General features: G+C 41.0%; 5 non-coding genes across 5 annotated transcripts; 3 read left to right on the top strand and 2 right to left on the bottom strand.

Annotated features, from left to right (window-relative positions):
* Positions 1–8,555: 8,555 nt before the first annotated feature.
* trnap-ugg (transfer RNA proline (anticodon UGG)) lies at positions 8,556–8,627 on the top strand. Its single transcript has one exon. It is a non-coding gene; the product is annotated as a tRNA-Pro (tRNA).
* A 130-nt stretch (positions 8,628–8,757) lies between these two features.
* Positions 8,758–8,829, top strand: trnad-guc (transfer RNA aspartic acid (anticodon GUC)). Its single transcript has one exon. It is a non-coding gene; the product is annotated as a tRNA-Asp (tRNA).
* Positions 8,830–8,910: 81 nt separating this feature from the next.
* trnag-gcc (transfer RNA glycine (anticodon GCC)) lies at positions 8,911–8,982 on the bottom strand. Its single transcript has one exon. It is a non-coding gene; the product is annotated as a tRNA-Gly (tRNA).
* A 527-nt stretch (positions 8,983–9,509) lies between these two features.
* Positions 9,510–9,581, bottom strand: trnae-uuc (transfer RNA glutamic acid (anticodon UUC)). Its single transcript has one exon. It is a non-coding gene; the product is annotated as a tRNA-Glu (tRNA).
* A 5,705-nt stretch (positions 9,582–15,286) lies between these two features.
* Positions 15,287–15,360, top strand: trnan-guu (transfer RNA asparagine (anticodon GUU)). Its single transcript has one exon. It is a non-coding gene; the product is annotated as a tRNA-Asn (tRNA).
* Positions 15,361–15,518: the final 158 nt, after the last annotated feature.

Below are 15,518 nucleotides of genomic sequence, written 5' to 3'. Positions count from 1 at the left end.
AGAAAGTCGTCTAGACTTAAATTGTCTCCAGTCATTTTTACATACACTGGTATATCTAAGGATCCTGCTCTCAATTCAAGCTGCACAACGTCTGAAGGTCTTAGCGTTCTAGAAACCTCACTCAACATATTCTCTAACGTTTCATGCAACACAGTAAAAACTTCGGCGTAGGAATCCAAGTCATACAGATGTGTAAAGTTAAGAGGGTGCTTCAATTCGATATTGTTAAACATAGGTCTATGCCGAAGCTGTACACCTTCCCCACCAATTCTATCACCGTCACTACCCCTATGGGGGGCCTGTAAACCTGAAGGACCTGCCACTTGATCATCATGTACTACACCACCCCCCGGGACTTTTATGCTAAAAGAATCATCCTGACAAGACCCACTGTTTAAGCCTTCTCCTATTTGGTTTTCCCTATCATCTACACTCTCGGTAGTAACATGATTTTCTCTAGCCATTTCTTCCAAAAGCTTATCCAAAGAGTCAAAATTGATCTGAGTCAATTTAGCATCATTAATAAACCCAGGGCCCTGGGAGTTATTATGGTCTATATTAGTAGCGTTGTCATTTATCAGGGGACTATCTGTAGAAATTTCATCAATCAACGCCCTGAATGACGGTAAAATATATGCGTTATAATTTAAATCATTTAATAAATAGTTTGTCTAGATAGTCAAAATTCTCAAAACTGGTTAAATTTTGGGGGTGAACAGTGGGTGGGCTGCCACTGGGGGCTGGAGACATACTAGGTGTATGGGAATTTGTTGAGGGGTCAGAATTTAAGGTATTTTGGGGAATGATTACAGAATTAACCACAGAATTTGACACCGTTTGACTCGGATCAATTGAACCCTTTTTATTTTTTTGAATATCTGTCACAGCAACATCATTGTCAGAATCATCGTCACCAGTAATTTCAATGTGTTTCCTTTTACAAGTTTTTTTTGCGATGTGGCTCCATTGTAGCTCTACAAATACAATGCTACTGTTTTAAGAAACCCAGCGTTTTCAATAGGGTAATTAACGTTTGTATATTCTGAGCCACTTCTGGGTCAGAAACTAGGGCCCTTATAGCTGGATGTCTGTAAATGATCTGATCTATAGTCAGATGTACATGTTTCAATAACTCAACGTTGTGATACCTAGTAGTAGCTGAAGTTGAGGGATGCGTAGGTTTTAGCTTTTGTGATACTTCGGAGACTGAGGGGATGGCTCTTGATTGCTGCGATGCGTGAAACCTTCGGCAATTTTTACGAGGCCTTTTAGACTTTGGGTCCCTGATGAATGATGTTTTGTCCCCGGAAGATTCACTGTCCACATGAAGGATGGGTCTAGTGGGGCGTTCTAAAATGAAAAATATACAATCAAAATACAATAACAGATGTCTAGTGAAAATTTAACATACTTTTTTTTTTTTTTTTTTTAAGTGCTTCATTTTAAATAGGTACTTACTTTTGAGAGGTCTTTTTTCAGATTTTTTATCTTTATTGGAAGGCTCTAAGGGAGTCTTTGCATGTATAACTAAGCCCTCTGATGTACTAGCAACGTCGTTCCTTTCGGGTTTTTCAGGATCTCCTAAAATAATATAAATGGTTAAATATGAAAGTTTTATTAACCTAAAAATAATTAATATTAATTATGAAACAAACAAACATATTTTATTAATCTATAAAACAATACTGGTCATACTTTTAGACAATTCGGAGTCTGACGCTAGGTCGCTGAATGATGTCCTGAAGTACTGTTCCAGAAGCTCAGAATCTTCAATATATTCAACTTCTAAAAAAACAAAATGAATCAGCTATGTTTTTTAAAAAGGAAAATCATAATAAAATAAAAACAATAACTAAATAATGTCTATAAACTGTAATAATAATTATACATTCCTTAATATCAGTTTATATATATATATATATATATATATCATAATTACATTTATATATTTGTTATTAATAAAACAAACAGACAAAATAGGTTTACTATTTTACTCACCTGTAGGAGTTTCTGCTATCACTGAGAAATTATTTAAAAAGTCTTCAGGAACCATTAGAGTGGCCTGTATCTCAGGGCTTATGTACTCTCCGGAGCCCTGTTCTGCAATTTAAAGGAGGTGTAAATAATAACTTTAATAATTATACATATCGTAATATCTATATATAATAATAATTAAATTTCTGTATTATGCTATTAATAAACAACAAAAAAAAGACATAAATATGATTACTATTTTTACTCACTTTCATCCTTATCTACAGTCACTGAGAAGTTATTTAAAAAGTCTTCAGGAACGACTAGCGTGGACTGTATCTCTGGGGGTGCTGCCTCTCCAAAGCCTTGTTCTGTAATTTAAAGGATGTGTGAAAACTCGGAGAAGAAAAAGTTTGCGATATTTTGGTTTAGCGAATGAAAAACTCACCAATTTGACTCTCCAAAAACCAAGTATGTGCGAGAGGAACGATGGTAGGTGAGAGAGGAACATACGTATGAGGCTGTTCAATTACTTCCTCCTGGTGTGAAATTAAATGCTCGTCTCTAAGCTCCTCAAAATCTATAAATATGAACAAATGTATAATTTTAAAAAATAAATAAATAAATAAATAAATAAATAAATAAATAATAACAATAATAACACCAACATAAAATAAAATAATCCAAGCCTAAAATACAAATGTATAATTTAAAATACATAAAATAAATAAATAAATAAATAAATAAATAAATAAATAAATAAATAAATAAAATAATAATAATAATAATAATAATAATAATAATAATAATAATAACATAAAATAATAATAATAATAATAATAATAATAATAATAATAATAATAATAATAATAATAATACAGGCCTAAAATTCACCCCTGTTAATGTGCGTATTTATAGTAGCATGCATATCTCTGAGTTACAAGAATCATCTTAACTTTTAAAATAAAACTTTTTAAAAAAAGGGTAAACTGTAAAATACCCCCAATGCATTTCTAACAGAAATAAACATGTCAAAAACATCGAGTCTTGCGGGCTGAGTTATAAACGTGTTTTTTTTTTTAAAACATACATTTTTAATTAACAGTTTTTTTGTTTTTTTTTCGCAGTTAAGACGGTATTTATGCATTAAAACATAACGTCACATACCTTGTACGAAATTCTTCTGTGTGTTTATTTCCTGAGCCATTTATATATCGTTAGAGTGTTTGCTTCGGGTCTTGATGCCTTCTGAACTGTATACATGTTCTGAGATGCGGGTTTATATACTCTATAAAGCCGGTGCCCGCTGGGAGGGGGGTCGGTTAGGAAAATGTAAATTCATCCTTGATCAAAGATTTTTATCATCAGACATGCTCATTGTGGGTGTAAAAAGAAAATAAACATTCTCACTTGTGGTTATAACCTTTAATTTAAAAAACGTTTTTATTAGTTTGAATTTTATGCCCCTGTCTTCTGTTTTATTTAAACGTCCTTACACACACACACACACACACACACACACACACACACACACACACACACACACACACACACACACACACACACAGAGCCCATATATAAAAAAACGTTTACAACAGACTCTTTGAGTTAATATATATATATATATATATATATATATATATATATATATATATATATATATATTATAGTAAAATATGAATGCTTATGTATATTGCTGTTCAAGTTAAGCCACTAAAAATTAATAGAGTAATATATATATATATATATATATATATATATATATATATATATATATATATATATATATATATATATATATATATACTGACCACATAGGTTACAGGTGTAAGAGGCTGTTCAAATATAGGACTTTTTTTCAGTTTTATTTTTTATTTTTTTCTTAAAAACCTTTTTTTTTTGCGAATTAAGAGATGGTTTTAATGAATACAGTTGTAAATGATCGGGGGTTGTTAATTACGGTATAGTAAAAAAAATAAAAAGCGTGTTTTAAATAATTATTATTATAGGGATCAATACAATACATTTTTAGGGTATTAGGACCCTGCAGTCACGGGTGAAAACATTTCTGTCTAATCTTTTGAAGGCCACGGTATATCAAGTGAGATAACCACCTGTTTTCCAAACCCTTAAAAACTAGACTGTGCGACTCCAAGATTGATGATTTTGCAAAAGTATCTTCCTATCTAATTATTATCGGCTTTCAGCACACACATACCCCAGACTGTTCATTACGTGTAAAATCGAATGGCACCTATTCTCATGTTATGCCACTAGAGGTCAGTAGCGCTCTATATACTTACCATCTCCTAGGATAGCAGGAGGTCTAGGAATTCCTTAGTTAGAAAACATTAATGTGTAGTTTTTGCCCCAGAGATTTTTCTAATAAAAGACACAGTGATTAAAGTTATACTCTTGCATCTTGGATCGTGGTTATTACAATATATATATATATATATATATATATATATATATATATATATATATATATATATATATATATATATATATATAATGAGTTACCATTGATAATATCTAAAATATAAATTATAAAAAGGGGTCATAACATTTGGATGTGCAAACATTAGTTTTAATCAAATTAAAAACATAACGCCGTACAATGCTCCTATAGTTTTTAAAAAATCGAAACAGTAAAAACATATTTAATGATTTGCCACAAACCCTCAGAATAGTTTGATTGTGTAGGAGTCTGTTCAAATCTGTTGAGGATAAACCACATACAGTATTTCTCTCTTATTTTATTTGCATTATACAACATTTTTCAATTTTATATATTTTTTCTTAAAACCCTTTTTTGGGATTTAAACTAAAGAGGGTTTAATGAATACATTTGTAAATGATCATGGTTTGTTAATTACGGTAAAGTAAAAATAAAAAGCGTGTTTTTTTTAAATAATTATATTATTATAGGAGCTATACAATACATTTTGGGCTTTAGGACCCAGCAGAGCTTAAACGTATGCGCGTTGAGATAGCCAGCTGTTTTCCAAACCCATAAAAAACTAGACTATGCAACTCCAGGATGGATGATATTGCAAAAGTAACAACGTGTATATTTCAATTGTCAAACCCCAACGTAACCGCAGGGTTGGGACAGGAAAAATGTACAATCAGCAGATCGAACATTTTAAACACAGTCGGCATGTTTTCAGCACATGCTGACCCACCGCCCCTCCAGCCCTCCCTTGTTCATTACGTGTAAAATTGAATGACGCATTTCTCGCAGAGTGTGTGTTTTGTGCGCATGTGCGGTGTAAAGGAACGCCCCCATATTTAAGGCACAGAACGAGTTTTTGGAATCATTCAGCTGTTGCAGTTTGAAGAGTGAAGAAGCAATGAGAGGAAGCAATGAGAGGGAGAGAATTCTGGCTGTAGCGTTTTTTGAAAACGGTAAGAGAGAGCATGAGAGAGAGAGAGCGAGCGAGCACTTTTTCAGAAATTGTACTCTTCAAACACTTCAAGTTTTACAGTGTATAATGTTTGTTTAAATGGTGAATAAGATGTTTGTTTGTTTGTTTTTTCTTTGTTTTGTAATAATTTATTTTTTAAACTTTCTCTTTTCATTAACTGGCTATATATATATATATATATATATATATATATATATATATATATATATATATATATATATATATATATATAATGTATTTCTGTGACCCCCTTTTTAAAATGACAAAACACTCCAAGTTTTACTGTATATAATGTTTGATTACATGCTTTTAAATGGGGAATATTGTGTTTTCTTTTCTTCTTTTTGTTTTGTTTTTTCTTTGTTTTGTAATAATTTATTTTTTAAACTTTCTCTTTTCATTAACTGTGTCTTATGTAAAAAAAAACAAAACTTTAACGTTGTCTGCACAAAGCATAAGTTAACATAAGCATTTATAAAAACATGGGTATCCCACTATTCCGATTACATAAATAACATATTAAACATGATTTTTTTGTCCATATCTTATAAACAGATGTGCCATAAGTTTATAGGTATATATATACAATATATGATATATATATAAAAAAACCTATATTCAATAAGCATATCTGTCTTGTAACCATCATAAAATCCATGGCCCCTCATTATATATTCATAATTTCATAAATACACTCCCCTTCATTATATATTCATAAATTCAATAATACCCGCCCCCTCATTATATATTCATAAATACAACCCCCCCGCATCAATCAAAATTTTGACAGAAGCTATAGTAATATTACTACTACTATTTCCTTTGGTTTAAATATGTTTGGTACAAAGGGGAGACAATTAACACTTAACAAGCTGCCGGTATGTTCTCAATTGGCACTTGTGTTCTTAAAGTCATAGCGTGCATTTAAATTGAATAGGTTCTACAATGCAAAAGCAAGTTTTGGCATTTTTGCATTGCTTGCCTTGTCAAAGAAGCTCGAGCCACAGCACAGTGCTGATGCATATACAGCTCTGGAAAAAATTAAGAGACCACTGCATAATTATCAGTTTCTCTAGTTTTACTATTTATAGGTATGTGTTTGGGTAAAATGAACATTTTTGTTTTATTCTATAAACTACTGACAACATTTCTCCCAAATTCCAAATAAAAATATTGTCATTTAGAGCATTTATTTGCAGAAAATGACAACTGGTCAAAATAACAAAAAAGATGCAGTGTTGCCAGACCTCGAATAATGCAAAGAAAATAAGTTCATATTCATTTTTAAAAAACACAATACTAATGTTTTAACTTAGGAAGAGTTCAGAAATCAATACTTGGTGGAATAACCCTGATTTTCAAGCACAGCTTTCATGCGTCTTGGCATGCTCTCCACCAGTCTTTCACATTGATGTTGGGTGGCTTTATGCCACTCCTGGCACAAAAATTCAAGCAGCTCGGCTTTGTTTGATAGCTTGTGACCATCCATCTTCCTCTTGATCACATTCCAGAGGTTTTCAATGGGGTTCAGGTCTGGAGATTGGGCTGCCAATGACAGGGTCTTGATCTGGTGGTCCTCCATCCACACCTTGACCCGGCTGTGTGGCATGGAGCACTGTCCTGCTGGAAAATACAATCCTCAGAGTTGGGGAACATTGTCAGAGCAGAAGGAAGCAAGTTATCTTCCAGGACAACCTTGTACTTGGCTTGATTCATGCGTCCTTCACAAAGACAAATCTGCCCGATTCCAGCCTTGCTGAAGCACCCCAAGATGAGTCCAATTTTCAGCTTTGCCCAACACCTGGTCGTCTAATACTTAGATGGAGACCTGGAGAGGCCTACAAGCCACAGTGTCTCGCACCCACTGTGAAATGTGGTGGAGGATCGGTGATGATCTGGGGGTGCTTCAGCAAGGCTGGAATCGGGCAGCTTTGGCATGAATCAAGCCAAGTACAAGGTTGTCCTGGAAGAAAACTTGCTTCCTTCTGCTCTGTCACGTTAATTTCCAGCTTCCCAGCATCAGGCCATTCCTGCAACCTTCTTGTTCCCGGATTTGCACTTCTTCATTTGCCCCCTTCATCAAGGCACTTAATACAACTTTCAAAGTCCATTTCATTCAATTTGAGCTTCCAGGCACAAATAATAATGTCCTACGATTATCAACATTTCAGTCAAAGCGTCCTCCCACAACGCAATAGACAATACACTCTTAGACTGCTCCTGATCAAATCAATAGGATGGCTTGAAGTTTGCATGCAGTGGAAATTGGTATTTGAGAGTTAAGGCGTTTAAGATGATGTCGCGATGGGAATGTGAATAGAGTCAGTTATATCTGCATCATTCTGTATATATACCCCATACCCCTAGACCAACGAGCCAGCTGCCGGTTTTATCCGGCGGCCGACGCGTGATACAGTACTTCAAAAAATAAATAGAAAAAAAGGAGGCTGGGTTTCGTTGTTTTGCAAAGGATGCACTGCAACGTCCGCTCACAGGAGCAGTGCCACTACTGGTGCGACACGGGGGTTTTGACCTGCTCCGTTCCCGACCTGGGCCGGTTCACCCCTCCTTAGATGATCTGGCATTCACGAGCTCCCCCAGAAACGCCATGTCGATGCCGTGCTAAGTGCGGACTCCCGATCGGCACAGTCAGTTGCAGCACAGAGCTCCCGTGCTCAAGCGATCCGCCAGCCTCAACCTGCCCCTGTAGCTGGGATTACAGACACACGCCACGGCGCCCGGCGTGAGCGAGAACGGCTAGAAGGCAATTCAAACCCCCTTGTCTGAAATGAGAGCGAGAGTACTCGGGCAGTTCTCCACTGACGTGGCAGCTTTGAATGCCGATTCCATTAAAAGCATTGTCGGGTCCTGCTGTAGCGGTAAAACACTGTGACCAGATGAATGAATTGAAAAAGTGTTACGTGAAACACACGTGAATCCTAGTTTTCGTGCTGCGAATTTAAAAAAAAAAAGAAAAAAAAAAGCAGCACTATAAGAATGCCAAAAAATAATGAAGGTTGCGTTGGCGAGTATTAAGCCCCCCTCCTCTGAGGTGTCAGCAGCATTCCGGAACGGGACTCTGGTCATGCTGCACTTATTTTGCTGCCAGAGACTGTATCACGCGTCGGCCGCCGGATAAAACCGGCAGCTGGCTCGTTGGTCTAGGGGTATGATTTTCGCTTTGGGTGCGAGAGATCCCGGGTTCAAAACCCGGACGAGCCCGAATTTTTCTTTGTTTTGGTTTGTACTATACTGTTTTCGATCCGTAAACCGACATTAAGCTCAGCAGGCAGTATTGACTTAGACGCTTTGCAACTAAATGCGTTGCCATATTGGCAGGTAGCGTGTGCCTTCCTCGTTAGTATAGTGGTCAGTATCCCCGCCTGTCACGCAGGAGACCGGGGTTCAATTCCCCGACGGGGAGATTTTTTTTTTACTGATTGAAGGCAGGTGCGTGCTGCTGTAATTGTATACATAAAGTAAAAAAGAAAAAGAAAAAGAAGGTTGCATTGGCCGGGAATCGAACCCGGGCCTCCCGCGTGGCAGGCGAGAATTCTACCGACTGAATCACCAATGCTCGCGTTACGTTTTAATTACTCCTTATTGGCTAGGTGTTACACAAGCAGACAATTCGGTTTCAATATATTCCATATTACAAGGCGTGTCACAGCAACAGCTTTGCAGACGCAATCAGCCCTCAGCCCACGCCTCCATTCGGAGAAAAAAACACACAATTCTTTGGAAAGACAGAGTTTTGCTCTATTAAACGCCCGGGAGCGAGAGGATGCTGCCTGACCCGTCGGGAGCGAGTGTCAGATTGTTGTATGTTATGTGTCTAAACTGCTCTTTCTCTCACTTTTACGTCACCCCTCTCAAGCCCTCGTAGGCAACCAGTGAAATGTGAGGTGATGTGAATAGAGTCAAATACATTGCACCATTCTGTGTGTGTATATATATATATATATATATATATATATATATATATATATATATATATATATATATATATATATATATACATTTTAAGTAACTAGCTTTATTATTATAATGAAAACACATTACACATGACCACAGTTCTGTAACAAAATGACAATAACAAAGACGTTCCCATACCGGGAGTCGAACCCGGGCCGCCTGGGTGAAAACCAGGAATCCTAACCGCTAGACCATATGGGAAGCGGAGGAGCAACCTCCTGGACATGCATCAGTAGCTAGTATACAGAACAATGATTGGTAAAAAACCACATATTTCATTACAAACACGTTACAAATTAAAGCAAACTTCAAGCCATTTATATTTATTCTCAATTAACAGAAACTCTTCCATTGCTGAAAAATATAAAACAAAAATCCGTTTGTGCTTCTCGGAAGGCATACGATGGAGGGCGCACTGCAGTTTTTCAGTCTGGGGAATATTACAAATTAGGAGACTTTGCTTTAAAATACACATGTAGGGCGGGCGAATCTGTTACAAAGAATTGCCACACTTTGTATTTATCTCCATAATGCGTTGGGACTAAATACACAGATACATTAAAACTATTTGGAGAATGCGGGCATCGATCCCGCTACTTCTCGCATGCTAAGCGAGCGCTCTACCATTTGAGCTAATTCCCCTTGATTTATGCCAGTGATTCTCATAGGCTCCATCGCTGCTTGATACGAGCAATTCAGATTGCCTCGGCAATGTAGTCTGCCAATTGCAAATTCAAAAAATAAATTAATTAACTAAATAGCAAATATTTCGACGAGAGGTATGTTTTCAATTTCTTCAAAAAGTAGTCTCAGCTCGTTGATTCAGTCGCTTTAAAATCCACCTCTGTGTCCCGATGCAGCAGCGCTGTGTGCTGTGGCTCGAGCTTGTTTGACGAGGCAGGCAATGCAAAAATGCCAAAACTTGCTTTTGTATCACACGACAAACTTAAGGTCTGCTTTAACGGCTTGGCTGTCTCAAGTTAGTTTGTATTGTTAATGTAACACCTCGTTGTTGCTCAGACATTGTATCATATGAAGTCTCTGTTGTGCTACCAAGATATTACCAGTTGGGGGCGACGGTCTGCCAATAATATTAATATTGTATTTTCAGTGTCTTCAACAACTAGTCTGTTTACAACAAAAATGCAATCTGTGTTAGTGTCACAAAGACGGCCGGAGTGGGTGGCGTCAGACCAGAAACAGGAACACAAACGACAGAGAGATGTGGAGTTTGGTGGAGCTGAGCGAATGCTTTCGCTCAGCATTTAATGAATAAACAGACAGAAAATAAACGGTTGTAACAAAACACAGGACACGGCACTTGCGCCAAAATAAATAGACAAACAAAACGGACTAGACAGTGCACAACACACAGACGAACAAACACGGTGAGTGAAAACACTTTAACTATTATTATTCTTCTTATTATTATTACCTCCGTCTCCAATCCCGTTCTCCACTCACCGAACACCTAACCCCGACTGAGTGCTACGTGTCTCTATATATACTGTTGTGCTGGGATTCAATTACTAATTAATTATTCACTTGAATCCCAGCACGTGAATTAATTCTGTGCAACCCCGTGCTCACATATTATATTTTAAATGCACGTGCGTGATGTGCAATCCCGTGCCTAAATACAAATATACAATTTAAACACACGTGAAACACAGACCTGTTTATATCCTGTGTACCAATCTATACACCAACATTAACATACGCACGCATACATACAACATAGATCACACAAATGCACACAGGGGCGGGGCACTTTGCCACATATACCCCCCCTTGTGCGCAGCACACATGGCCTCAATGGCCACCTCCCCCCTTAAAAATCCAGCAGTCCAGGCCAAAGTCTCGGGCTGGGAAGGGAGGCTTCAGTGGGCCCATGGCTGGCAATGCTGTCAGCACCCCTGCCGGTAGTGGCACGGCTGACAGCCTTCTGGTCCATGCTTGCAGCGAAATTGCTGCGGGGGATGCTGGTCTCCTGACCTCTCCCCCTGTCTTTGTAGCCGGTAGCTCCCTTTGGTGGGGCTCCGACCACAGTTCTGCCGGCAGCGAAGAAGCTGCAGTGGGAGCAGGTCTCCGGACCTCCCCCACGATCTCCGGCAGCGAAACTGCTGCAGTGGGAGCAGGTCTCCGGACCTCCCCCACGATCTCCGGCAGCGAAACTGCTGCAGTGGGAGCAGGTCTCCGGACCTCCCCCACGATCTCCGGCAGCGAAACTGCTGCAGTGGATGCAGGTCTCCAGACCTCCCCCACGATCTCCGGCAGCGAAACTGTTGCAGTGGGAGCAGGTCTCCTGACCTCCCCCACGATCTCCGGCAGCGAAACTGCTGCTGGGGTTGGTGGTCTCCAGACCTCCTCCCCCTTCTTCGTGGCCGACAGCTCCCCTTTCTGGGGCTCCGGCCACCGTACTCCCCGTGGTGGAGGTATGGGAAGCAGAGACAGCTCCTGCTGTTCTGCTTCTGGCAGTGGCAGAGGCAGAGGCAGCTCCTCTGCTCCTGGAAGTGGCAGAGGCAGCTCCTGCTCCTCTGCTCCTGGAAGTGGCAGAGGCAGCTCCTGCTCCTTTGCTCCTGCCGGTGTAGGTGGCGGAGGCAGAGGCAGCTCCGGCTGCTCTGCTCCTGCCGATGTAGGTGGCAGAGGCAGAGGCAGCTCCGGCTGCTCTGCTCCTGCCGGTGAAGGTGGGAGCAGCGTGTAGTCTCCTGCCGATGGATGTGGGAGCAGCGTGTAGTCTCCTGCCGATGGAGGTGGGAGCAGCGTGTAGTCTCCCCCTTTTCCAGGGGACTGGTGCTGCTCTGCCTCTCTTGCAGGGAACTGGTGCGGCTCCGCTCCTATTGCAGGGGACTGGTGCGGCTCTGCCTCTGAAGGGAAAACCAGCAGGCATTCTTCCTCTGCTGGTTGTGCTGGGGAAACCAGCAGGCATTCTTCCTCTGCTGGTTTTGCTGGGGAAACCAGCAGGCATTCTTCCTCTGCTGGTTGGGCTGGGGAAACCAGCAGGCATTCTTCCTCTGCTGGTTGTGCTGGGGAAACCAGCAGGCATTCTTCCTCTGCTGGTTGTGCTGGGGAAACCAGCAGGCATTCTTCCTCTGCTGGTTGTGCTGGGGAAACCAGCAGGCATTCTTGCTCTGCTGGTGAAGGTGGGAACAGCTGCCTCTCAGGCTTCGGATTCCCACGGTCCCCCCGTCTGGGCGCTGGATGCTCGCGGTCCCCCCGTCTGGGCGCTAGTTCCTCCTCTTCATACTGGGTGGGGCATATGGCTAACGTGTGCCCATAAGCCCCACAGCCAGGGCATAACTCTGCTGCGAGGTTCTTTAAAAAAACCTCCCAGCCATCATCCCCGACCTCCTCCCTTTTGGGCTGTGGACGCCCCGACTCCTCCCTTTTGGGCTGTGGACACTCGGGTTCCCCCCACTCAGGCATAGGACGTTTGGGTTCCTCCCACTCAGGCGTAGGACGTTCGGGCTCCTCCCACTCAGGCGTAGGACGCTCGGGCTCCTCCCACTCGGGCTGTGGACGCTCAGGCTCCTCCCACTCGGGCTGTGGACGCTCAGGTTCCTCCCACTCAGGCTGTGGACGCTCAGGCTCCTCCCACTCGGGCTGTGGACGCTCAGGCTCCTCCCACTCGGGCTGTGGACGCTCAGGCTCCTCCCACTCGGGTACTGGAGAGGGCAGCGACTGCTCCTCTCCCTCTTGCTCACTGGAAGGCATCCCTCCCATGTCTGCAGCTAGGTAACCCAGCACCACCATGGTGAGGTCACGAACGGATGTCGGGTTGTGCTGTTGCTCCCAGTCCTCCCATCGTTTCCCATCTCGCATCTGCAGTGCGTGAATAACCCAGGGGAGGTCACTGGCGAAGTTCCCCTCAGGGTGCACCAGCCAGTCCCATATTTCCCGGGACGGTGGGGAACCCGGTGGCAGTGGGGGTAGAGGGGTGGCTACTGCCCCGTTGTGGTTGTCCTCCTCCCAGCCCGGCATGCAGGATGAGGGCTGCAGCTGTTGTTGCTGCTGCTGCTTCTGCTGCTTCCTGCAGCTCTTTCTTCCCATCCTCGCTTTACTATTTTTTTTTTTTTTCACAAAACCCCCTCTCCTGGTCTGACGCTTGGAGGCGCTATTATCCCACTTCTGACACCACGTGTCACAAAGACGGCCGGAGTGGGTGGCGTCAGACCAGAAACAGGAACACAAACGACAGAGAGATGTGGAGTTTGGTGGAGCTGAGCGAATGCTTTCGCTCAGCATTTAATGAATAAACAGACAGAAAATAAACGGTTGTAACAAAACAGAGGACACGGCACTTGCGCCAAAATAAATAGACAAACAAAACGGACTAGACAGTGCACAACACACAGACGAACAAACACGGTGAGTGAAAACACTTTAACTATTATTATTCTTATTATTATTATTACCTCCGTCTCTAATCCCGTTCTCCACTCACCGAACACCTAACCCCGACTGAGTGCTACGTGTCTCTATATATACTGTTGTGCTGGGATTCAATTACTAATTAATTATTCACTTGAATCCCAGCACGTGAATTAATTCTGTGCAACCCCGTGCTCACATATTATATTTTAAATGCACGTGTGTGATGTGCAATCCCGTGCCTAAATACAAATATACAATTTAAACACACGTGAAACACAAACCTGTTTATATCCCGTGTACCAATCTATACACCAACATTAACATACGCACGCATACATACAACACAGAACACACAAATGCACACAGGGGCGGGGCACTTTGCCACAGTTAGGAACACTATTTTAGTCTGATTTAAAATGGAAATTAAAATAGTATTGAGTGCTGACAAGAGTTGGTATCAGCTGTTGATTTCCTTGAAACAATCTTTCCGAGCGCTCGCTTAGCATGCGAGAAGTAGCAGGATCGATGACCGCATTCTCCAAGTAGTTTTAATGTATCGGCGTATTTAGTCCCAACGCATTATGGAGATACATACAGTGTGGCAATTCTTTGTAACAGACTCGCCCGCCCTAACAAGCGAAACGTTCAACAGCTCGGAAACACCATAAGAGAATCCGATGCCTTTACTAATGCGTTTCGAAACTGTTAAGTTTTCTCCCAAATGCGGTTCTCAACAAATGTTTTTTTTTTTTTTGTATTCCTTCCAGAGTAAGTCCAAAAGGCAAACACTGGAACTGCCTCAACAAACGCTTGGCTCTAAAACGTGTACATTGAAAGTCTATTAACATCTTTAACACAAGCATCTGTATTCCAATAGCGGTTAATCCACAGAGTGATCAATAAAGTGGCTGCTGGCTTTGTTTAAAAATTAACAAGATGTTTTCAGGATTCACGCGTATTCTGAACAAGCACAATAGAATATGGTAGTGAAAGGACAAGAAAATAACAGGTTTATTGGCTCTGGTCTTGTATCATCACTACTGTCCGTAAGAAAGTGGCATTAATAAAAACGTCATTATGCACCCGATACGCATGCCAGCGTCAGTGAAACACTGTCGCTGGTGGTGAAAAGCGCTCAGTGCCTACTGGAGCTGGTGTGTAACACCTGTAACATGATAAACCAGCGCTCAGTGCCGCACCGCCGCGGACCAGCAGCCAATTGAAAGCTAGCAAGCCAATATAGAAAGTGTCACATGACAAGTGTTCGTGTGGTGTTTTAGCTTGCGGAAATCATCTTCTTTAGAAACTTTATTTTTTATTTTTGATGGCCCACATTGTAAGTGATATTCTGGAAGACGAGACTCCCTTTTCAAAGCGCGTAGAAACAAGCAATCAGCAGCGGCAGTGCTTCCCGGCAGCTTTTGTCGAAATTCTCTTTTTATATTTATTTTCTGTTAACATTAGTTTATGTTTCTGCTCCCTCAATCACGTTGTGCAGTATCTCCCGTATATGCTGGCGGTTTAACAGTTTGGTCTCTGTGGCGCAATCGGTTAGCGCGTTCGGCTGTTAACCGAAAGGTTGGTGGTTCAAGCCCACCCAGGGACGGTGCTTTTTGCATTTCTTAATCACATTAGAAAATGGCACTGTAATACATTACTATTTCCTTTGGTTTAAATATGTTTGGTACAAAGGGGAGACAATTAACACTTAACAAGCTGCCGGTATGTTCTCAATTGGCACTTGTGTTCTTAAAGGCATAGCGT

Source organism: Acipenser ruthenus, chromosome 55, assembly GCF_902713425.1.
Source record: "Acipenser ruthenus chromosome 55, fAciRut3.2 maternal haplotype, whole genome shotgun sequence".
Classification (NCBI taxonomy): domain Eukaryota; kingdom Metazoa; phylum Chordata; class Actinopteri; order Acipenseriformes; family Acipenseridae; genus Acipenser; species Acipenser ruthenus.
Note: the sequence above shows the minus strand (reverse complement) of the source record. Positions and strands in the feature narration are given on the sequence as shown.